Source organism: Podarcis pityusensis (assembly GCF_964106645.2).
Source record: "Podarcis pityusensis genome assembly, chromosome: 8".
Classification (NCBI taxonomy): domain Eukaryota; kingdom Metazoa; phylum Chordata; class Lepidosauria; order Squamata; family Lacertidae; genus Podarcis; species Podarcis pityusensis.
This window is the reverse complement of record NC_138033.1, coordinates 56,097,586-56,120,419: the sequence shown is the minus strand read 5'-3', so window position 1 is coordinate 56,120,419 and position 22,834 is coordinate 56,097,586. Positions and strand designations below refer to the sequence as shown.

The window sequence follows — 22,834 nt, the reverse complement described above, 5'->3', positions numbered from 1 at the left end:
TGAGACAGGGGAAATAGTAATCACCAAAGCAGCTGAACATAGGCTGTGATCCTAAACACAGTTAAGCACATTGAACATGGTGGGAGTCACATCTGAGTAAACATACATAGGATTGCCCTTTTAAAGTAGCAAACATTGAAGTGGATGTGTACGTTTAAAATCAAGCCTTTTCCCTCTCTGGCCTCTTTCACGGCAAACATTTAAAGCACAGTGATAGCACTTTAAACAGCCATGGCTTCCCTTGAGGAATTCTGGGAGCTGTGGTTTGTTATGGGTGTTGAGAGTTTTTAGGAAACCCCTATTCCCCTCATGGAGCTGCAGTTGCCAATCTCAGAGAATCAGTCTCAGGGAAATTGGGGAACAGTAGCTCTGGGAGGGAAACGGGGTCTCCAAACAACTCAGCACCTTTAACAAACTACAGTTCCCATAATTCTTTGGGGGAAAGCCATTACTGTGCTTTCATAGTGCTTTAACTTTATGGTGTGAATGGAGCCAGTTTGTTAAGTTTACATATACCTTATCCTGGTTAATATGTGCCATTATTGCACACACACATGCTCACTTGCATCATAAACACCCATGTTGCATCTTTTATGTTTCATTAACTCAGCAATCCAAATATGGTTTGTATGTTGGGTAGACCTGAGTTCATTATGTGCATTGATTTCAATGGGTTGACTTAGAGCACAGTTAACACTGGGCACGGCCCTGTGTGTATAGGAGAGATTCCCAGGGATGTATAGTATTACGTCCTTTTTGGAAGGGAGGTGAGGTGCCTTCAGATCCTGTGAATCCACGGACACACCAACTCCTCCCTCTCCAAGGGTGACCTACTTTGGTCCTCACAGCTGATTGAACACTGCTGGCAAGACATTCATGCTACTGGAACTTCCCATGAATGGACCAGGGTGCCTTTGATGGTGTAGGTGTTCTTCTGGTGATGGGCCTTTGCTTGGCTGCAGTATGGTACCCTTTACCCTTTTCACCTGCTAGAGATCAAAAATATCCCAATGAACTGGGGGTGCAATCCTGCACACCATTCTACCTCTGCCACTGTGGATTTCACCATAGTTCAGTGCTGCAACTCTATGGAGAGATCATAACATAGCCTTAAACTGTATTGATGCGCAATGTTGTGGTGGAACAGTGCAGTGCGTAAGTGATTTCTCTCTTTTTCTCTCTTTGCCTGACACCTGTGAAATCATGTTTTCTGTCCTATCATTTATAAGTACTCCCCCCCCTTTTCCCAGGGTTTCTTCACTTTATCACCCCAGTTAACTACATTCTGCTTCAACATTAACCTAGGCTGACATATGATGAAAGAACATAAGGAGTTTTCATTTTTAGCTGAAACGGGGTCATTAGTCTCCAACCACAAACAAAAGCTTTAAATACCTTTATCGGGCAAAGTTTCCATGATATATTATCTATCACCTGACCATTGTAGCTGGAAGGGGTCTCCTTACCTCCCCTCCCCTTTTTGGAGACAGATGGATTAAATATTTCAAGTTTAACCAGGGAGATGCCACACAATGGGTTTTTTTAGACTTATGAATAGCACCCTTCCCCATTTCTCACTTCATGGAGTATTTCTGCAGCCCTGGACTTCATTCTAACCCTTTCCCTCCCTGCTTTGTTTGTCTTTTGTTTCGCAACAGCTGTTATTATCGTTTTTTGGTCAGCTGTGATTGCTGGAGGCAAAAGAGGACCAGATGGTGTTTTGCGATGCATGAATGGCAAGTCAGAGGAGCCTGGATTGAATAGGCCAAGTCTGAATGGTGTCTATGCACCACCTGCCTCCTTCAACAGCAGCAGCGCAGATCACAGAAGTATGATCTGTCTCAGACCAACCCGCATCAGAGGGGGAATGAAGAGAGCCTTGTTGGGTTTTCTCCATATTTATTGATCTTCCATGCACTAACAACATAATGCGGTGCACAGTCAATTTGAATTAATTGGATATGACACAGCGTGCGCATGTAATCTATCACTGTAGTCGTCTGGTACGCTATGGGGATTTCCCCCCCTGTCACAGGAACATGTGAATCTGTAACAATGTGCATTAATTAACAGAGGAGACAGGAGCAACACGAGAGAATGTCGGCTTAAGCAAATGTCATTTTAGCTGGCCTTGTGACGCATTTTTATACACGTATTTATATCATTAATTTATATCTATGAACTGCACCTCCGACCCTCAATGCAGCCTACAAAAAATCAAGGAAGAAAATGCTTAAAAAAATTAAATCAACATGTAACCATACTTTAAAATAAACACACACACACACACACGCACACACAAAGACACAGCCACAGATTGAACAGGAACAAAGGGTATATTTGTGTCATACCACTGTACCACTTTAAAAACACTTGGGTTCCCCCAAAGAATTCTGAGAGTTGTTAGGAGACCCCTTTGTTCCCCCCGCAGAGCTACAACTGCTAGTGTGGACCTGAAGTAAGGGTTTCAAGTTATAAGACCTTTCTGACTGCAAGAGCTGTTTGACAGTGGAATGGAATCACATGGAAGGTGGTGAACTCCCCTTCCTTGGAGGTTTTTAAGCAGAGGTTAGATGGCTGACTGTCATGGATGTCTTGGTTGTGATTCCTGTACAGTGGTACCTCAGGTTACAGACGCTTCAGGTTACATACGCTTCAGGTTACAGACTCCGCTAATCCAGAAATAGTACCACAGGTTAAGAACTTTGCTTCAGGATGAGAACAGAAATCGTGCTCCGGCAGCACGGCGGCAGCGGGAGGCCCCATTAGCTAAAGTGGTACCTCAGGTTAAGAACAGTTTCAGGTTAAGAAAGAACCTCAGGAATGAATTAAGTTCTTAACCCAAGGTACCACTGTATTAAGCAGATCAAACGTATCCATTCTGAAGGAAATCAGCCCTGAGTGCTCACTGGAAGGACAGATCCTGAAGCTGAGGCTCCAATACTTTGGCCACCTCATGAGAAGAGAAGACTCCCTGGAAAAGACCCTGATGTTGGGAAAGATTGAGGGCACAAGGAGAAGGGGACGACAGAGGACGAGATGGTTGGACACTGTTCTCGAAGCTACAAACATGAGTCTGACCAAACTGCGGGAGGCAGTAGAAGACAGGAGAGCCTGGCATGCTCTGGTCCATGGGGTCACGAAGAGTCGGACACGACAAAACGACTAAACAACAACAACAACCACTGTATTGCAGGGGTTTGGGCTAGGTGGCCCTCTGTATCCCTACCAACTCTACAATTCTATGATTCAGTTAGTTTCCTCATGCAATCCATTAACGTGGCAAATCAGCATGAGGCATGAAAGTTCCGGAATGTTCCAGAAACATAGGTAGAATTCGTATTTGGTTTTCCTTCCAGTTGCTAAGAAGAGCTTTCTTTTTGTAACTTTTTTTAAAGGAGAAGCTTTCACTTTATAACATAGGTTTCATATGAAAAGTATTGTTACTGAACAAAAGTAGTGCCTAAATAAAGAAATGGAATCGAGGGGAAGGGAGTGACATCTGGGGAAATATTCATGACTGAAACACATTAAGTCAGATGATGATGTGATCTGGCATTTGCTAATCAATAACTGAGGAGTGACACCAGTGTTCCTATTTGATTAACCTTTTGCCTCAGGCTTAGATATGAAGTCAAATTCATGCAAAACCAGGGTTGGGGGTGGATGCATGCATGCACATGGTTTTGTTTGTTTTTTTGCAAAGTTTTCATGAAAAGTTCAGTGGATATTTTTGTGCCCATTATCTGAAGTTGTGTTTTGTGTTTATGTTTGGTGTATGTGCTGGAACAATGTGTTTGTCTAACAGTAAAGCAAAATACACATACTGTTCTGTTCCTCCCTCGAGTTCCAAGGTTCTTGGGGAGAACAAGCAGAAGTTGTATAGCCGTTAAGTGAAGTTTTAGTGCCTGACTCTAAAATGCATTAGGGCTCCAAGTCTCTTCTCTCTTTCTTCTCCTTCCCTTCCATTTTTACCGCTTTTCTTTTTCACCATTTTAGACTTTAGGGGTCCCTCCGTGGAATGAACGGCACTTTGACAGAATTCAAGAGTGGCAGCCGATTCTGAGAATGCCTCTGCGATATTTTTGCGGAGTAAATAAATGCAGGGGTGCCTTTCTCCTTGTCAACTTCTCCTGGGATAAAATCATCATTAACACAAAAGTGGATGGTGTGGAACAGAATACACAGGTGAAAATTAGAAGGTTTAACGCAGGGGAGAAACAAAGGCTGTGGCAAGTTTGTGGCGCTGTTTACAAGATGCAGGCCTAGAGCTTTAAACATGGCACCAAGCGAAATTTGCATTCGGTCAAGTGATGAAGCAGGACTCTACATTGACCTGGGTAAATAATTCACATCATCATAATTATTAGCTTGCAGGATTTAAATAGGGCTAAATGTGTGTGTGTGCGCGCGCGTGTTCCAGGCCCAGTTTAGAGTGTTTGTCATCATACAGTAGCTGAATGTCTTCTGTTTTCTACAGATGGTGTTGTTTATATAGCATACATGAACAGAGACTTGCAGAGTGTCATTAAATAGGCCTTTTTTATAATTACTTGCAATTCCCATTGTATAATTGGAGGACTTCAGCTGTTATATTAAACATTTTATGGAATTAGAGGTGCAGTTACACTTGAAGCTTGCATATTAACAATGAACGGGGGATGTTGTAAACAACCACATGGTCCATTTTATTATGTTTACTCTTGGATTTGGCTGTGATACAAAGCTCTGTTTTTTGGTTTTTTTTAAGGTGGCCTGTTCCTTTTATTAAAATGTCCCTTAATTAAAATTAAACAGAATGGCCTCCAGGAATATAGACCTTGGATATTTCTCCATTAATCCACTGAGAGCTGTGGGAGTGTGGGCTACACATTATAAAGCTTTGAGAGAATCTAGCAGTGGTGAAGAACTTCAGACCTGGAGCTAAATTCTGCCCCTTCCGTCTATCTGGCCCTGGGGACTGTTCCCAGGCCACGCCCCTCATTGTATGCCATATGGCAAGATGGGACACCTCTGCATCTTCCCTAATTTCCTTTGTAGTGTCCTTTAGATCAAGAAGTACCCGCATGACAGTTCCAAACCCACAGGGATTGTAAGGAGTTTCTTTTAAGCCTAAGAATAAGCAATCAGTTCAGTGAAATATTGTTAGCCTGCCAAGCCAAATAATGATCAGAACAGAATTGTCTTGGGTAGGTTGTGGAAAGCTAGGAGAGAAGGGGCAAAATGGACCCCTTGACCCAGGGAGTTCCATAATCCCAACACTGTACAGAGAAAGCCCACTTCCATGTCCCAGACGCTCTAATGCATTCCCTTCCACTATCCCAATTTGACGGAGGCATCTCAGAATTACAGCAGCCACCCACATCGCTGGTCAGCTCCATTCTGCTTGGTAGGTTGTAAGTTGGACAGGCCAGCTGTATAAAGTTTATGGGGTAATGGTTGAAATAACACATTGATTACTATTCATTTGGTGGTTATTATAACAAAATGAACCATCAGTTCACTTGATATTCCTTTGCAAGCTAAGTGCTTTTGTAAAAGCATTCTCTTGAATGTTGCGTTAATTAAAATTAACCTTGTTAATTTTACAGTGGTAGCTCGGTTTTCAAATGTCTCTGTTGATGAACATTTCGGTTTTTGAATGCCCTAAACCCAGAAGTAAATGCTTCAGTTTTCGAACATGCCTCGGAAGTCGAACATGCCACGTGGCTTCCACTGAGTTCAAGATCCTGAGGCCTAGCTGTCGGCTAATGAGTTTTCGGTTTTCAAACGTTTCAGAACTTGAATGGTCTTCCAGAACGGATTACGTTTAAAATTTGAGGCACCACTGTACTGTTTCAAAGCTTAACTAGAGTGGGTTGAACATAATGATTCAACTTCCCCCCTTTTTTATTACCCCCCTGGCTTAGAGCACCCTTCCCTAATAGCATTCTTCAGCAGCCATCATTCCCTGCATTGCAGGGGGTTGGACTAGATGACTGCTGTGGTCCCTTCCAACTGTGCGATTCTATGATTCCAAGGAAACGAAAAGGGGAAAGTGTGCTGTCCCCCTGAAATCTCTCATCATTTGGAGATTTGAGGCCATGCAATAATATGATTGAAAAGGGGGCGGGGCAGGCCAGGAGAAGGTAGAAAATATCTCCCCCACACCTAATCTGATAGCACTTGATTCATTCAGAGAAGAAAATGTTTGAATGTTGTGACATGCAGCATCGTGTAATGCCATTCCATATCAAGTTACCTGGAATTACATTGTGTCAGGCCAGGTTTGGTTCCCATGTGAAGTAATCTGAACCGACACGCTCTAAATTGAAGCAACGAGATATGAGGTCCTGTCACACACAAACACCACTCCTTTGAAGACTGGTGGTATCAGAGGCAGGTGTCAAGGGTGAGCAATGAACAGCAGTCTGGAGCAAATCAGGAACCAGGAGTCAGGACTGGAGAGTAATCAGGGTTGAAGGGGAAACGGGTTCGGTCAAGATCAAAGAATTACCAGCATCAAAATGGACCCACCTGATCTGCCTATTCTGGATTTGTATACCAACTGGAATATAGCCGTCAATCAGATGACCCATCTCTCCAAATTTTCTGAAGCAGTTTAACTGCAAAAAAAAAAAAAAAAAAAAAAAAAAATTATAAGGGTGTCCATTTTAGAGGAAATGCTTTGAATAACTTCTAGGAATGCATATTTTGGGGGACGAATGTCTAAAAATGTGAAAAGGGAGTAAAATGAAATTTTGTATGTGTTTCAGAAAAACTGTCAACTGTTGGGGCAACTTATTGGCTGCTGACCCATTCCAGGTAAGAGCACCTGGCAATGGCCCTGAGCAGGCCTGATGAGGGTTGTGTGGCCTGTGGAGTCCCCCCAAAGCCTGACAGAGGCACAGTCGGCCCCCAGGACTGATGTTTCTCCACCTCTGCACTGGATCACTCTGGGGATTTTGAGGAGTGAACAATTCCTGCTTTTGATGATAGCAGTGGCTACTGAGGACGAACCCGTCTCTTAACCATGTCCCATATAACTAGAGGGTTGAAGGTTAGAGAAACAACACAGTTATCTTTCTCTCCACAAGTAAGCAGGTGGATGGTGTCCCAATGTTTCTCATCAACAGGACACTGATAGGCCTCATGGTTTCTGTGCCCTGGGGATGACCCTGGGTTCAAAAGTGGGTATTTGCTGAAAACCAGATGCTGCTTATTACAAATCAAGCATTTTGGGGGTAATTGAATTACATTCAAAGGCTTCATTCATTAACAAAGGCAATCAATCAAAAACTGGGAGTAAAACACGAGCTATTTTCAGCATAAAGGGAATGGAAGCTCCTCTAGTCTCAAAGGGCCAAAATGTGGTGTTCAAGATACTAATTTGACATGCGATATCTGCACATTACTTTCTCTTCCTTCTTATGACTGTAGAATTGCATTACGTGGGGCATCCGACTTCTGCCACTATTTTATTTTCCTTTCCACATTCTCTAGAGTCAGGAGGGGGCTCAGGGGAAAAGTTCGTTACATTATTTCTTTATAGTAATCATTTTACAAAATGTCAAGATGGATAATGGCACACATATACCCTACGACCCTATGAGATCTTGGAAGATGTCCCAGGGTCATAAGGAAGTGCTGAATCTTCCTGTCTTAGGGTTAGGCTTATTCTTCCTCTCTTGTAAGACTAGAACTTAGGATCATCCCATGAATGATTCAGGACAGACAAAATAAAGTTCTTCTTTACACAGTGCATAGTTAAATGATGGGATTTGTTCCCACAAAAAGCAGTGAGAGCCACAAACTTGGATGGCTTTAAAAGAGGATTTGACAAATTCATGGAGGAGAGGGAGGGGAAAGGGAACCCAGGCACGATATTTGGCTCATTTTGCCCCAAATCTTTGTTTTTTGAGGCCACAAAACCTTGGGGGACTTGTGAATAGCAGAAGGCTGGTAGAGAGAAAGTGGAGATAAAAATGCCCCTGTTCCAAAGATGCAACCTGCATTTTCCCCATTAACTTCACAGTTTGTTATTTTGCTTTGATGACCTCTAAAGAAGAGACCTGCTGGCTAAGATTTGGGTGACATTTTCTTGTGGCATGGGGTACAAAGGAGGAAAGGGCCACTTAAGGCACATTTCCTCCCACTCTCCCCCAGTAATGGCTCCATTTTCCCAGCCTAGCTCATCCATTACAGTAAATACACAATGGTTTGTCAAAAGATCAATAGTAATTCTTAGTCTTTGAAAGCCTTATTTATCCACTAGTCAACTAGGTGGTTCAAACGTAGGAACACTTAAGGGCTTGGTTTTACTGTCTCCTATGTGGCGCAGGGAGTGATTACTCATACAAACAGCCTTAACTTAGTGTATGGGAGCAATCCCATGTCCTCCTGGAGCAAAAGAGACTTTGAGGATATGTCGGCTGTTGGTGTCGCTGAAACTTTTAACACAGATGCACAGATTACAACATGTGTTAGCAAACCTTTCTAGCTGCTCAACCGCTTACCCTTTCCAGCACCTGAAAACAGCAGCCTCTTGGGGGGGAGGCAAAAGGTTTTGCCTGAAAGTCTTACCTGGGAAGGAAAAAACTCTGCCCCAACTCTAGCTGTCTTCCAGAGAGGGAAGCCTGTTTATATAGAGCTCATTATGGCAGTGGATTGCTGCGAAGGGGATGAAACCAAAAGAGAAGCTCCCCTTTGGGTTGGCTCCTGGAGGAAGTGATAATTCTGCTGCTTCCATACATTGGGAGTGCATGAATGAGCCAATCACACCTTGTGCAAAGATAACACAAATTCACCTGAACTCCAGTGGAGGCTCCTTGGAAAGATTGAAGGCCAGGACAACAAATCATACAGAGATTCAGCAGACAGATTCTTCTGTCTACGGGTACTTTGGGTGAGCAGGGATATTGAGTTCTTGATTTGCTTTATTTCTTGCTGACATGGACTGGGAAGTTCTCAACAACCTTCTTCCCAACTTAGTGGGGAGTTGGCTTTCACTTTTCTCTCACACCCCCACATTTCATTACTCTATTTTGTGGTGGGGGCAGCAGTGCTCTTCTCAGGGGCTTCTGGTGCCTTTCAGTCTCCCCACTGCCCTCAAATAATGCTACATCTTGATTGTTCCAGGATATTCTGAGGGGAAAATGATGACTACTAACAGGGTGAAGTACTGCTGAGTTTGCTTCTCATCCAAGAAATTGATCCAGATACCTCCCTTTTGTGACCTGTTCATAGGGATGGAAGAATCTGTCAATTTCAGTTTCTCTCAGTTTCTCTTTTTTCCCCTGGGGTGGGGTGAGGGAAATAAAATAAGAAGTCCTCATGAAAACCCATCAGTGCTTTATTGCAAATGTAGAGAAGACTCCCTGGAAAAGAACCTGATGTTGGGAAAGATGGAGGGCACAAGGAGAAGGGGACGACAGAGGACGAGATGGTTGGATAGTGTTCTCGAAGCTACCAGCATGAGTTTGACCAAATTGCGGGTGGAAGACAGGAGTGCCTGGCGTGCTCTGGTCCATGGGGTCATGAAGAGTCGGACACAACTAAACGACTAAACAACAATGCTAATATGCGCATCTGCATCCAAATTTCCCTAATATACACAATGCTGCCTAATATAATGCAAGTTTGCATGTTAGCTCGGCAAATATATGCATTTTAATGCAACTTTACCCTAGTGTATGCATTTCTGTGCATATTACTTGGCTGGAGAAATGCATGGCAGAGTTTGGAGAAGTGCAAATTTCACAGACTAACTGTGATTCATATTGTTTTGGAGATCGCAAATTAGGGAGTTTTGCCTTTCAGTGCTAAGTGAATTGAAGTTCTTCTCCACCTGTGAATCGGGCTGCAAAGTGGGGTGCTGGATTTCAACACACCATTTGCGCTCTCATTGCAAATGAATGCATTGCTCTATGCACTTTGAAATTACTGCTTATATATGCACCATAATCTTTCAACTCCCATTTTTTGCTTGAGGAGTCCCCCCTCCCCACCACTCTCTCAAACTCAAGATACATCTCTCCCCTCCTTTCTTTTTTGTTAACAGGCAAATATGAAATCAATTCCATTTATGTGAATGGATCTTTCAGCAATCTTGAAGTTTATGATGAGGACACTCGAGGCAGAATGTAACCAATACAGCTGCATTTTTAAAAATATGAAATTAAAACATGACGAGCAGAATGACAGAGATAAAAAATGAGATGCAAAGAGTTTTGAAAAGTGAGAATGAGCAATCTTTCTCGACACTAAAAGGCTTGTCTATTTTTCATGTTTACGCCGATCGGCTGTTTCTGTGTTCATAATTTCCTGCTCCATCATCAATCATTGTCAATTTTGAAAAAGTACCATACTTAGGGTCATTTATCCAGGCCCAGCAGAGTCTAAAATTATGCAGCTTCAGTCAAATATACATGAATAAAGACTGTCATTTCTGATTAATGACATGTGACTTGAGTGTGTTACAGAATCATCTCCCTATCCAAGCTTTACAAAAAGGTTATTCTATAAGGAACATTCTGTCTTATTTTGATTTCCCTTTTTCTTTTCTGGAACTGAACCTGGGTATTGGCATTTATTTTCCCACTGGAAATGGTTAGTGGACATAGGAAATTGCCGTATACAGAGTCAGGGCATTGGTACAGTAGGGCAGTAGAATCTAGCCTGTTAAGGGCAAATGGGCTACCAATCTATATCTGCCTTCATCCAGTCTCCATCTCTCTGCCTTTCCTACTTACAGCCATTCCAGCAGGGGGGTGGAACCACCTCTCAGCTTCCTCCTCAGTCTCAGTGCTGCACTTGGCGAACTCTGCATGGTAGAGGATGGGGAGCAAACTAAAATGTGTTGCCATTGCCTGCCATTGACCCAGCTGCCACCCGCTGACAAAGGCTGAGGCCGCTGCGTCAGGCAGTAGAAGCTCCCCAAGCAGCATGTCCCCCACCTGCCCTGCCACCTCTGCCAGTGGTGAAGCACCACCACCATTGGCACTGGTTTCAGGCAAGATCATGTCCATTTGGGGCAAGATCTCACCTGAAATCATGCAAGAGTGTGCAAGACCTCACACAATGTTGGGGTGAGATCTCACCCCAAATCAGCACGATCTTGCGTGAAATCAGCATCGACGGTGGCATCACTTCTCTGACAGATGTTTATGTGGCAGGGCAAGCGGTGGTAGAGCGAATGGTGACCGCAGGAACAGGTGGGTGGGGGCAGGAGCAGTGCCAGCAGTGGGGCAACGTGGCACTTTCCATTTCACCTCATGGGGCGAAATGGGTCGTGCCACCCTTGGTTTTGGGTACCTGAATTCTGCCCTATGAGTCTCAGTGAGCTCCAGCCTCCACTGCAGCAGGGATATGACCCTCCAGATGTTGATGGACGTCCACCTCATTCATCGCTGCCATGGGCCATGCTTTCAGGGGCTGATGTAAGTCGGAGCCCAACAACATCAGAATGGACACCGGTGGGTCACCATTCCTTGTCTACACTGATGCTTAGCATCTCTCTAAGAAGTCTCCCCCACCCCTACCTGGAGAAGTAGGGAGGATATGACTATCAATGGCTACTAGGCAGGATGGCTATGCTCTGCCTCCATAGCTGGAAACCAGTTGCTAGAAAGCTCAGGAGGGGAGAAGGCTCTTGTGCTCAGGTCCTGCTTGTGGGTTTCCCAGAAACACCCAGTTGGCCATTGTGAGAACAGGATTCTGGTCTGGCCTGATTCAGCAGGCTCTTCTCATGTTCTTATGTCCAGGATCTGAACCTGGGGTAACATGCAAAGCAAGCACTCTGCCACTGAGCTACAGCCCCTCCAAAGCAAGGGAGTTTACATGCATCTATAACATGTGCAACAAATGTTTTTGCAGGGGGTGGTTTATCCATACAGAGGCTTGCTTTTTCTATTTTCCTTTACTGGCCCAAGATTGCTTTCTCTATTATGGAAAGAATAATCCACGTAAGATACTAATTTCATTGAACTGAGTGCACATTAAAAGAAAATCCTACCATTTTGACATCAATTGCTATTTTTACGGTTCATCAGTCCTGCTCTATTCCAGCTCATAATGGAACACAAAAGAGAATGAACATGAATTTGGAAATGGAAAAGATAAAAGGATCACACGAGGCTGCATTATTCTATGTCAGACAGTTGGTCCATCTAGTCTGGTATCATCTGCTCTGACTAGCAAAGGCTCTCCATTCCAGGATCTTTTGTAGCCAGGCTATGTGAGATATTCTTAAAGGGTAGGCACTCTGGACTGAAATGGGAAGTTTCAGTATTTCAAAGATGTGCTGCACTGCAGCCATTGGTGGGGCCTTGGTCATTTTCTGAGCCTGAGCGGATCCCTGATGCTGCCAGCCCTTGCTCAGGGTTCCTTGCTAGACTTCCTTGTTTAGGCCTTGTTTAGGGAAGTTTTTAATGCTTAATGTTGTATTGTGTTTTTAATATTTGGTTGGGAGCCAGAGTGGCTGGGGAAACCCAGCCAGATGGGCAGGGTATAAATAATAAATTATTATTATAAATTATTATTGAATTTCTGGCACTGGGATTGTGGACAGACAGCAAAGAAGGCTCACTTGGGTCACAGCTACACTATACATTTAAGGCACCCTGATACTACTTTCACAATCATGGCCTTTCTCTAAAGAATTCTGTGAGCTGCTGTTCATTAAGGGGGCTGAGAATTGTTTGGTAGTCCCTATTCCTCCCACAGAGCTACATTTCACAGAGTGGTTAACAACCAATCCTTTTTCCCAGGGAACTCTGGGAATTGCAGTTCTTGGGGGAGGATAGGGGTCTCCTAACAACTCCCAGCAGCCTTAGCAAACTCCCAGAATTCCTTGGGGGAAGCCATGACATGTTTAAAATGACATCACAATGCTTTAAATGTATAGTGCAAATATAGTCAGGATATTCTAAGAGAAAAGAGAGGGGAGAGAGTTGATTTTGAATGTACAGACCCACATCAATCTTTACTTCTTCTCCAGCTCTGGGAGGGGAATTTGGGGTCTCCTATCACTGTGGTCTAAACCACAGAGCCTAGGGCTTGCCAATCAGAATGTCGGCAGTTCGAATCCCCGTGATGGGGTGAGCTCCCGCTGCTCGGTCCCTGCTCCTGCCAACCTAGCAGTTCAAAATCATGAAGTGCAAGTAGATAAATAGGTACTGCTCTGGCAGGAAGGTAAACAACATTTCCACGCGCTGCTCTGGTTCGCCAGAAGTGGCTTGTCATGCTGGCCACACAACCCAGAAGCTGTATGCCGGCTCCCTCCGCCAATAAAGCGAGATGAGTGCCGCAACCTCAGAGTCGTCTGTGACTGGACCTAACAGTCAGGGGTCCCTTTACCTCTACCTATCAACTCTCAGTACCCTTACAGTTCCTAGGATTATTTGGGTGACACCAAGACTGTTAAGGTGGTATTATAGCATACGCTCCGATGAAAATAGGGACGTCCCATTCCATAATGACTATTTATACCCCACACATGTGACTGGGTTGCACCAGGCACTCAGGGCAGCTTCCAACATATAAAACCCCTTCCCTATACAGGATTGCCGTCAGACACCTTGGGGGGGGGGCGGATAACTCAATACCCTCCAACCTTTCTCCATTGAAAATAGGGATATCCTAAGAAAAAGCTGGACACTCTGGGATCAGCTCAGAAACCAGGATGACTTCAATGAATCAGGCGTGTCCATGGAAAATAGGGACACTTGGATGGTCTGTTATAGTGCTTTAAAAGCATGGTGCAGACGTATTCTTGGCTGCATGCATAAGAAACCTACTTTAGCACTCTATCATTAGGTCATGTCTGCAGTATTTTCCAGCACCTGCCCCATCACTTCCACTGGACACATGAATAATCCCAGTGATCATTTTCAAGCGAGCTCTCCAAAGCATTCACTGCGTCACTCTGCTCCTGGCCTTCTGCTAGCTAGGGCTGACTCCATCTCTGAGATATTATTCCCCACATCACTAATGTTCAAAATCTCTGTGTGAGAAAAGAAACAATGTTAGCAATAGAAATGGGTTGGTATCGGATTCACAGATGTCTTAACCTTTACACCGTCTCCGGTTACATTGGTTTGTACAAGATGAACTGCGTTATGAAGTAAATAGATTGGCTTTAAGGAAAAGGTCAGGACATATGTTCGGCTAAAAACTAATTTCACTCTATTGCCCTGTAACCTACTGCTCCCGTCTTTACAAGGGGATAGAATGGTTGGAAGCTTGCATTAATTATCTTTGTGATATAAGGCTTGGCCATCCCTGGAGAATATGCATGGAAATGAGGTGGTATGTATTCAAGAATATTGCTTTTGGTTAAGGGAATGTTTGCCATATGCTCCAGCTCCACTCTGCTCTATTTGAAAGGCCATACAGAATTTAAAAGTAACATGATTCTGTGTAAGTTTGTTGAGATCATCATCATTATTGCCATTACCTGGTGTCTTTTCCACTGATATATAACCCTTTATGTAAGATGAATCACACTCTGATAAGGAATATGATAGAGATAGATAGATAGATAGAAAGATAGAAAGATAGAAAGATAGATAGAGGTGTAGGCTGTATATACACCACACATCTAAAGCACATTTAACCCCCTCCCCCCAAAAAGAATCCAGGGAACTGTAGTTTATCCTAACAGAGCTACAATTCCCAGAACCCTTAACAAACTATAGTTCTGTGGATTCTTTGGAGGAGGGAAGCAATGGGCTTTAAGTGTATAGCATGTATGCAGCCGTGGATGTAGACACATATTAAATGATATCAAATGTAAGAAAGAAAGAAAATGGAAGAAGACATAGGATTCTGATAGGTATCTGCCACAATCTCTGTGTGGAAGATTTGCATAGGAACTGGTGACAATGCATTGTCTTAAATAGAATGATAATTAAGAATTAGTCATGCTTTAACAGATGTGCCAGGCAGAATGCTGAATCGATATGTCACTCCGGTGGAAAAATATATATATATTCTGTTCCCATTGAACAGACACTGTAGCGGTTAGTGTGTCTGATTAGGACCAGGGAGACTCCGATCCATACTCAGCCATGAGTCCGACTGGGCGGCCTTGTCCCAGTTACTCTCTTTTCAGCCTAATCTAATTTACAGGGTTGTTATGAGGATCAATCGGAGAGGAGGAACCATGCTTGTTGCCTGGAGCTGCTTGGAGGGATGGGTGGGATGCAAATGTTCAGCAACCCATTGCTTTTCAGAAGGCTGGGATAAAGGGAAGGGAGGATGAGATGTGCCGGAATAGAACTTTAACTGGGGCAAACAGCATGTAAGGTAATAGAACAGGGTGAAATCCAGCCATAGCCGTGCATGAGAACACCCCAGTGAGTGTTGGCTGGTGAATGGGAATTTAAAATTGAAGCGCAGAAGTGAAGGTGTCAATCCACTTTTTGTTTGTTTGTTTAAATGGCCTGGGGATAGATGTGTTCTTTTTACTTAAGAACAACAGAAGATCCTTTTGGATCAGGCCATGCAGCCCCCAAAATGTTAGCCAACCCTAGTTTGGAGTGTTGGATAAGGACCACGGAAAATTGAGTTCAAATCCCTGCAAGGCCACAAAACAATAGATTGCTAATTCTCATTGTAGCCTACATTACAGGGTTGTTTCAAGGATAAAATAGGTTTTAAAAAATAGGTTGCATGCATGCTGATTACGGGAAAAAACTCTTGCTTTCAATGGGTTGCAGGGTCTGAACTTTCAATGGACTGCATGGTTTATGAATAGTTCAAATTTGGTTACACACACACACTTCTCTAACAGTCAAGTTAGCCTGTGCTGATGACTGTGGAGCTAAAATAAGTTTACTAAGGAACAAGAGGGAGAGATCATTAAGCTTAGGAAAAACACAACATTGTAGAGGTACAACAAATCTTTTAAGCACCCGCCCCTGGGCCATGAAGAAAGCACACACTCAGGCTGTGTACACACCATACATTAAAGCACACCTCAAAGAATCTTGGGAACTGTAGTTTGTTAAGGGTGCTGGGAATTATAGCTCTGTGAGGAGTAGACTATGGTTCCCAGGATTCTTGGGTGGGTGGGTGCTTTAAATGTATGGTGTGTCCATCGCGTGAAGGAGGAAAAGTGATTTTGAGGTCATGGGCAGCCTGGTTGGAAGGAGCCCTGAAGAGGAGCACACCTGGAAGTGCAACATTGAGTTACTGCTGCAGCCTCAAAGCCCTGTTCAGGGCAGAAAGGAATAGGGAGAACCTGGCTTTTCCTGTGCACCTTAGGAGCCTGTGTTTCTGCCTTTGCCAGAGTTGCATTTTCTGCACATGTTAGATACCAGTAACTCTTCAAAATGTGCAAAGCCAACCCAGGGCTTTCAGAGTCAAGCCTTTCTGGATATGATGCTAAATTTGACCACCAACTAAGAAAATACTGCATAATGTGAAAATGAATCTTAATAAGTGTTCTGATTTCTTGGAATTACGGAGTTGATGGGGTGAAATTATAAGCAGGCAGTTCAGAATCTACAGTTTCAAAAGAGCAGTTCTTTATCCCCTAGGTATATATATATATATATATATATATATATATATATCCATGTCAAGATGCCAGTTCAATCTGCTGGCCAATTAAAAGAGCATTCATTTGTCCATACATCTCCCCAGAGCCTTTTACACAGAAGGCAGCAATAGTTAATACCTTGCTATCATTTTTCATGCTGAAGACCTCACACAGGCCAATGGTAGCTTTGCTTTAAATTGTACACATGCATAGATAACAATGATTGGGTTTCCCCTTGTAGTGTCTCGCTTGTGGGGAGGGGGAGGGGGATAACAAGTTGACTGAAGACAAATTGCCAAGAAAAGTATATGAATGGTTTTGCTCTAAAAACTGACACATTGCTAGAAATGCAGTGGTGGTTGGTGTTCATTGCATAGGAGACAACTCCAGGGGGCCGTGGGTGCTTGGGCACCCACAATAATATCATTGTGGGGGCCGAGTACCCACAAAGTCAATGAGAAAACCTGGCAGGTGGCAGCGGTGCTGCCTCAGAGAGAAGCAGTTTGGCTCCGTCCTCTGAGCCCAGCTGGGCACCTTTTTCTTGGGAGGGGGCCTGGATGTGGAGGCAGAGTCTCTCTGTCTCCAAGTCCATTCCCCTCCCTGTGGAAAAGGCTGCCTCGCTTACTGCAGAGAGGAGGAGGAAAAGCAGCTACCACTGCCAACCGCCGCAACATGGACGTGTGACGTCACCCAAACTAGCCTGTGGGCACCCACAATCCTGAGGGAGAGTTGGCACCCCTGGTTCATTGGAAGGGTGAAAGGCAGGGAGCCAACAGCAGGCGCAGCCACATCCAATAAGAGGCAGAACAAGGACCAATGGCAGGCAGAGCTAACTGACTCTACTTTTCTTCCTACCACTTTCCTTGCTGAGCTCTACAAGGGCAAAACTGAGACTCGGGAGGAGGAAGCTGAAAGGCAGTGCTTGTCGCATTAAATTGGTTGTAAGAAGGTGGGTTGGTGGAACAGTGTCCCATTCACACAAATGGACCCACCTCCCCTGTAGAAATTGCAACTTAATGTCAGAAAATAGATCACACTCTACATTCAAACTAGGTAAAAAAAGGTAAAGGGCCCCTGGATGGTTAAGTCCAGTCAAGGGCGACTATGGGGTGTGGCGCTCATTTTGCTTTCAGGCCGAGGGAGCCAGTGTTTGTCCACAGACAGCTTTCCGGGTCATGTGGCTAGCATGACTAAACTGCTTCTGGCACAACAGGACACCATGATGGAAACCACAGCACATGGAAACACCGTTTACCTTCCTACCACAGCAGTACCTATTTATCTACTTGCACTGGTGTGCTTTGGAACTACCCGATTAGCAGGAGCTGGGACAGAGAACGGGAGCTCACCCAGTCGCAGGGATTCGAACAACCAACCATCTGATTGGCAAGCCCAAGAGGCTCAGTGGTTTAGACCACAGTGCCACCAGCATTCCAACTACTGCAATTTACCAGGGACAGCCCTTGTTTTATGGGGGATGCTGGGTGCAAGTTCCAGTGGCAGAAAGAGCCCCAGAAGCCGCACCCCTACAAGAAACTCCCAGTTCATGAGGAAACCTGTGGCTATAACCCAGAGTGGTTTAACAAGCAATCCCTTCTTCACAGGGAACTCTGGGAATTGTAGCTCCGGGAGGGGAAATACACGGTATCCAACCACACCTAGAGTGGGCCACAGTTAACCCATCATTGGTACATCCTCTCCAACATTGCCATCAGCTGATGCTGCTCCTCCTCCTCATTGCTACTACAGATTTGCTTGGGAGGCAGCGAGGAAGCAGGCAATGAAATGGACTGCTCCTCCTGCTCACCACCACCATTGTCTGGGTCAAAGCAAGAGGTGGGGGAGCACTAATGAAGGGGGGGGGGAGCAGGTCCAGTGGGAGATCTTGTCAATGGGCTCCCTGTGGGAGCATGGGTCCTCGGCAGGTACCCAAGCATTCTGACTTTTGACGCTAGCCCTGCTTGACTATGTGCTCCCTAGAGATTTTTGCTGTTTCTTTCTTATGGGGAAAATAGAGATTCTATTGCTTATTATGCATGTGGAACTGTGTGTATGTGTAAGGATTTTGGCAATAACATTTGCTGGTTTTATGCTGCCCAGGTGCACTTGCATTTACCAGCATGCCAGAGCATCCCTGCTTTTTTAAAAAAGAAGTATAGCATTTCATAGCCCATAAGATCTACTCCTCCATTGCTGCAAAATTAATTGTAATTACAAAGACTGATGGGTTTGCTACTTGTTATTCTTATTTTTTGGAAATTCTGAAATGAATGTTTTTCCCTCCACTGTAACTGATCATTTTAATTTCCCCAGCTTTGTCTGTAATAAAAATTGACGTTAAAGGATGCCTGAGGCAGTGTAATGAGAAAATGAAATTAGTTTTTCAGTTGGCTGATCAAAAGCATTTTATGCGTGATAATAAACAGTTTATTTTACTCTTTTTTGCTTATGACATAATAAATGACAAAATGTTTTCCTGAAATACATGTTATCCATTTTTTTTTTTGCCAAAGAAATAAAGAAATGATATGCTGCATTTTGGGGGCTCAATATCTTTCAGTATGAAAAAGAGACCTTTAGGGGGCCAAAAATATTCCTCTGAATGTATCCTGTTGGTGCCTGTTTGCAGTCTCACACTACCCTCACTTCAATGTAATTCTACCAAGAAAAATTGTTTCCTTTTCCAGGCTGGTGCCATGATCCCAGCCAATCAGAGACCAGCCAGCCAGCATGATGACATCATTCTATCATGTAGCCAATCATTGTTGGTCATTAAGTGCCAACACAGCCATCTCATTGCTCTTATCTTGAATGGTGGATGGACACTGCTCTCGTTGCCAAGGCAACTGGGTTGACACATTCTTTCCACACTAACCTGATAATTTCACTGCCCACTTCCACAGCACAGGAAGTCAGAGAGCTCAGCAAGCAGTGAGGCTACATCCTGCTTTTACCCTCATCTCCCTCCACTAGTCAGAATGAGAAGAATATAAAGATTACATGTGCACTCAGTGATGACACAACACAGGAACTGTGAAGGCACCTGACTACTAGGAACTGCAGTGATACCATGGTTTAATAAATATTTTCAATTACATTCCAATAATAGTCTCATTATAACAATGTCAATTTATAATACAATTATTAATGCCAATCATTCAAATACCAAATTATATAATTTAATTAAAGCGTGCTAGATTTGATGGCTTTCTGGTTTTCTTTATTTCTGTGTTCCAAAATCTTATTAGTTTCAATTACATTCCAGTCATAATAATAATCCCTTATACAACAGATGCAGTATTAGTAACTTCTATTTGTGTTGACACATTAAATGATTTATAAAACTTCAAGTGAGGGACTCAAACTATATCATTGTTCTTTCCTGTGTGTAGCAATTATTCTGTCTGTGATGTTTCTTCCTGTCCTTGTAAGATGTTATGTCTTTCTTTCCCCTGATGGTTTCTGTTATCCATCATGCCTTGGGTGGAGTTGATATCCCATTGTTGGTCCAAAAGTTTCTCCATTGCTCTGTCCCGTGCTTTATGGTTTTGCACTGAGAACTTTAACAACAGATGCAAAAGTTGCTCTGTCCCAGTAAATAAAGTGTTGTCACTATTTTTTTCACCTCAGCCTGGGAAGTAGAGCGGTCTGTTGAACTATAGATGACTCAATAAAAACCCTTATCAATTCCTTGGCAGCTCACAGACTCCTTTCATCCTTCCAGCTGAAGATATACGGCCAATTATCCTTCCAATTAAATTAAATTCCAAGCCCTCTTAGCATTATTCAGTTTACTTTGTAGATAACAAAAGATGGGGAAGAGTCAGCTCTAAGTTTCCATAGTAAACCTTTCACAAAATAGAGCTTCCCTCCCGTTTCCCCTTTTTTACACATGCACAGTTCCGTTTGACGTTATAATCCATATTTTTTATCCAATTTCTTCCATCCTCACTTGTACAAGTATAATTTGAACTAACATTCAGGGGAGGGTTGCCGAATCATAAATGTAGAGAGGAAAACTTTAAATAAACAAACCATAGGCTCCCCTCCCCCCTCACATTCTTTTGCACCAAATGAAGCCCTATTTCATATTCAAACCTCAAAGTCCTTGCAGTTGGTTTGTCCAAGGTTTGTGATCTCATCTCTTCCAGCACACACCTGTACTTTAGTTCAATTAAGCTCTAATTAACAGGATAACCTCTGTTTCTTAATGGTGGTAAAGGAGGGTTTTCACCAGGTGAAGTGCTTTTGCACTCCCTGTCTCCCGCATTCCATGCCAGAGTGAGATTTAGGTACTGAGATGGACTGTGAGTGAAGCCCATTCCCCCCTGTCCCTGGGAGGAATTTGCAAGAATGATTTACCCTCTATCATCCTTGTTTTTTCATCACCTACTCTCTCCTGCTCTCCATTAAGGCAGACCGGAACTGGAAGCAGTGATATCATGGTTTCTTTTTCTGCTCAACCTTTTGTGCATCTCCTAAAAGGCAGAAAGAAAGGAAGTGATTTTTAAGAGGGCAAAAGTGTTCATAGAGTCATCATTTTACTTACTTACTTACTTACTTACTTACTTACTTACTTACATTATATTTCTGAATTGCCTTTCATCTGATAGGATCCCAGAATGAGATAAAAACATAAAAATTAAAACCAAACAACACAAATAAATGTAAAAACATCTTAAAACATAGCAACAATCATAGAACCAATTTAACACTGGACATTTTGATGCACCTAAACGGACATTCTTTCAGCAACTGCTAGTGCATTTTTTTAGCTAGTGTCTAAAGGTAACCAGTAATAACCTAATCTTTACCCCATTGGTGTCTATAGTGCTGGGATACAAGCGAATGCAAAAATGGTTGTCTCTATCCCATTTGCAAGTGTTTTGCTTCTATGGAACTGTTGTTTTCAAATATTGTAAGTTACTCTGAGTAGCATTTTTCACTACAATGGCGGAATATAAATATAAATGCTCTTATCAGTCAGTCAGTCAGTCAGTCAGACAAAGACAGGATTGCATCCTGGCCCTCCTGCCTTAGTTAGGTTTCATAATATATTTTTTACCCAGCTTCAATAATTTATTTTTCTCAGTGAAAAAGTGCATCAGGTAGGATTGTATAGAAGGTGGGTTTGGGATAATTGTCTGCATCAGTGGAACTATGATCCCTGCACTGGAAACCAAATCTGCCATGTTACCGAGGCCTCTTTACTATGAATCATTAGCCAATGCAGCGAATAAGGCCAGTTATATAATCCATCTCTTTCAATTTACTTCATTAAACAATAGACTAATTAGATCCCATCATTCTAAAAATACTTCCCAAGAGTGTCTAATTCTGCATGTAATGAACTCTGTCTCTCTAATGTCTTGTAGCTTCTTAAACTACATCGTTACTTGAACTGTACTCAGCCTTAAAAGAAGCATTGTGTCAGCGTTGCTGCTGCTTTGCCATTGATACCAAACTATCTTAGGTGGCATTCAGACATGGGGATTATTGTGTCAATTTTCCTGCTTACAATGTTAGTGCTTCTGTCCTGGTTACTAACATTCCTTTTACATTGCATTACCTGTTGCAGTATGGAACTTTGGCTGTTTGATCAATGAACTGCCACGTTGGGCTAAATTTCATTCAACCCAGGGGGCAAATTGTGACACAACAATGGATTCCATTGGGCACTCTACTCCCCTTTATTCACATGTTTGCATCTGTCCCCCTCATAATTTACCTGTGAAAATGGTGGAAAAGAACTGCATGCCAGGATACCACCCCAAATTTCATTACCATTGGTCAGGATGTAAGGGGGGAAAGCTGGCAACTGAGGAGTGGGCATAATTGGTTTACCTGTAAGAAAGCTTAGATTTCTTAGATTGCACATTAAAGACAGAATTATTTTAAATTGAGAGCTTAGGAGCTTTAAAAAAAAATCCAAGAAATTTAACTCATGCTGTTTAATTTGAGTTGGCAGAGCAAGAGTTGTTAATATTTGTCTTTCTTAACTTAGTGACTAAAATCATTAATTTTTCAATCATCTGACTATTAAATATGCAAGATATAAACCACAGTCAATTAAATGATAGCTAAGGTACTGTAGCTGACTTGATTAAATTGGTTTGTTATGAAGATTATATACACAATGCCCAAAGAATAAGGTTTAGTGCGTGCTTTGAGAAAGTTAAGCAGGATTTCCCCCACCTGAATACTTTTAAGACTCATCTCTCTCCCCACACCCCAGTCCTCAATGCCTTCCTCTGTTAGAAATCAGCCATAACATCTGCCAACTGGGCATATCGTCTAACAAGAGAGGCACTG

General features: G+C 43.1%; 1 long non-coding RNA gene across 1 annotated transcript; it reads left to right on the top strand.

Moving 5' to 3' along the window:
* Nucleotides 1-648: 648 nt before the first annotated feature.
* LOC308482630 lies at nucleotides 649-1,970 on the top strand. The gene is made up of 2 exons (XR_013989366.1): nucleotides 649-922; nucleotides 1,659-1,970. It is a non-coding gene; the product is annotated as an uncharacterized lncRNA (long non-coding RNA).
* Nucleotides 1,971-22,834: the final 20,864 nt, after the last annotated feature.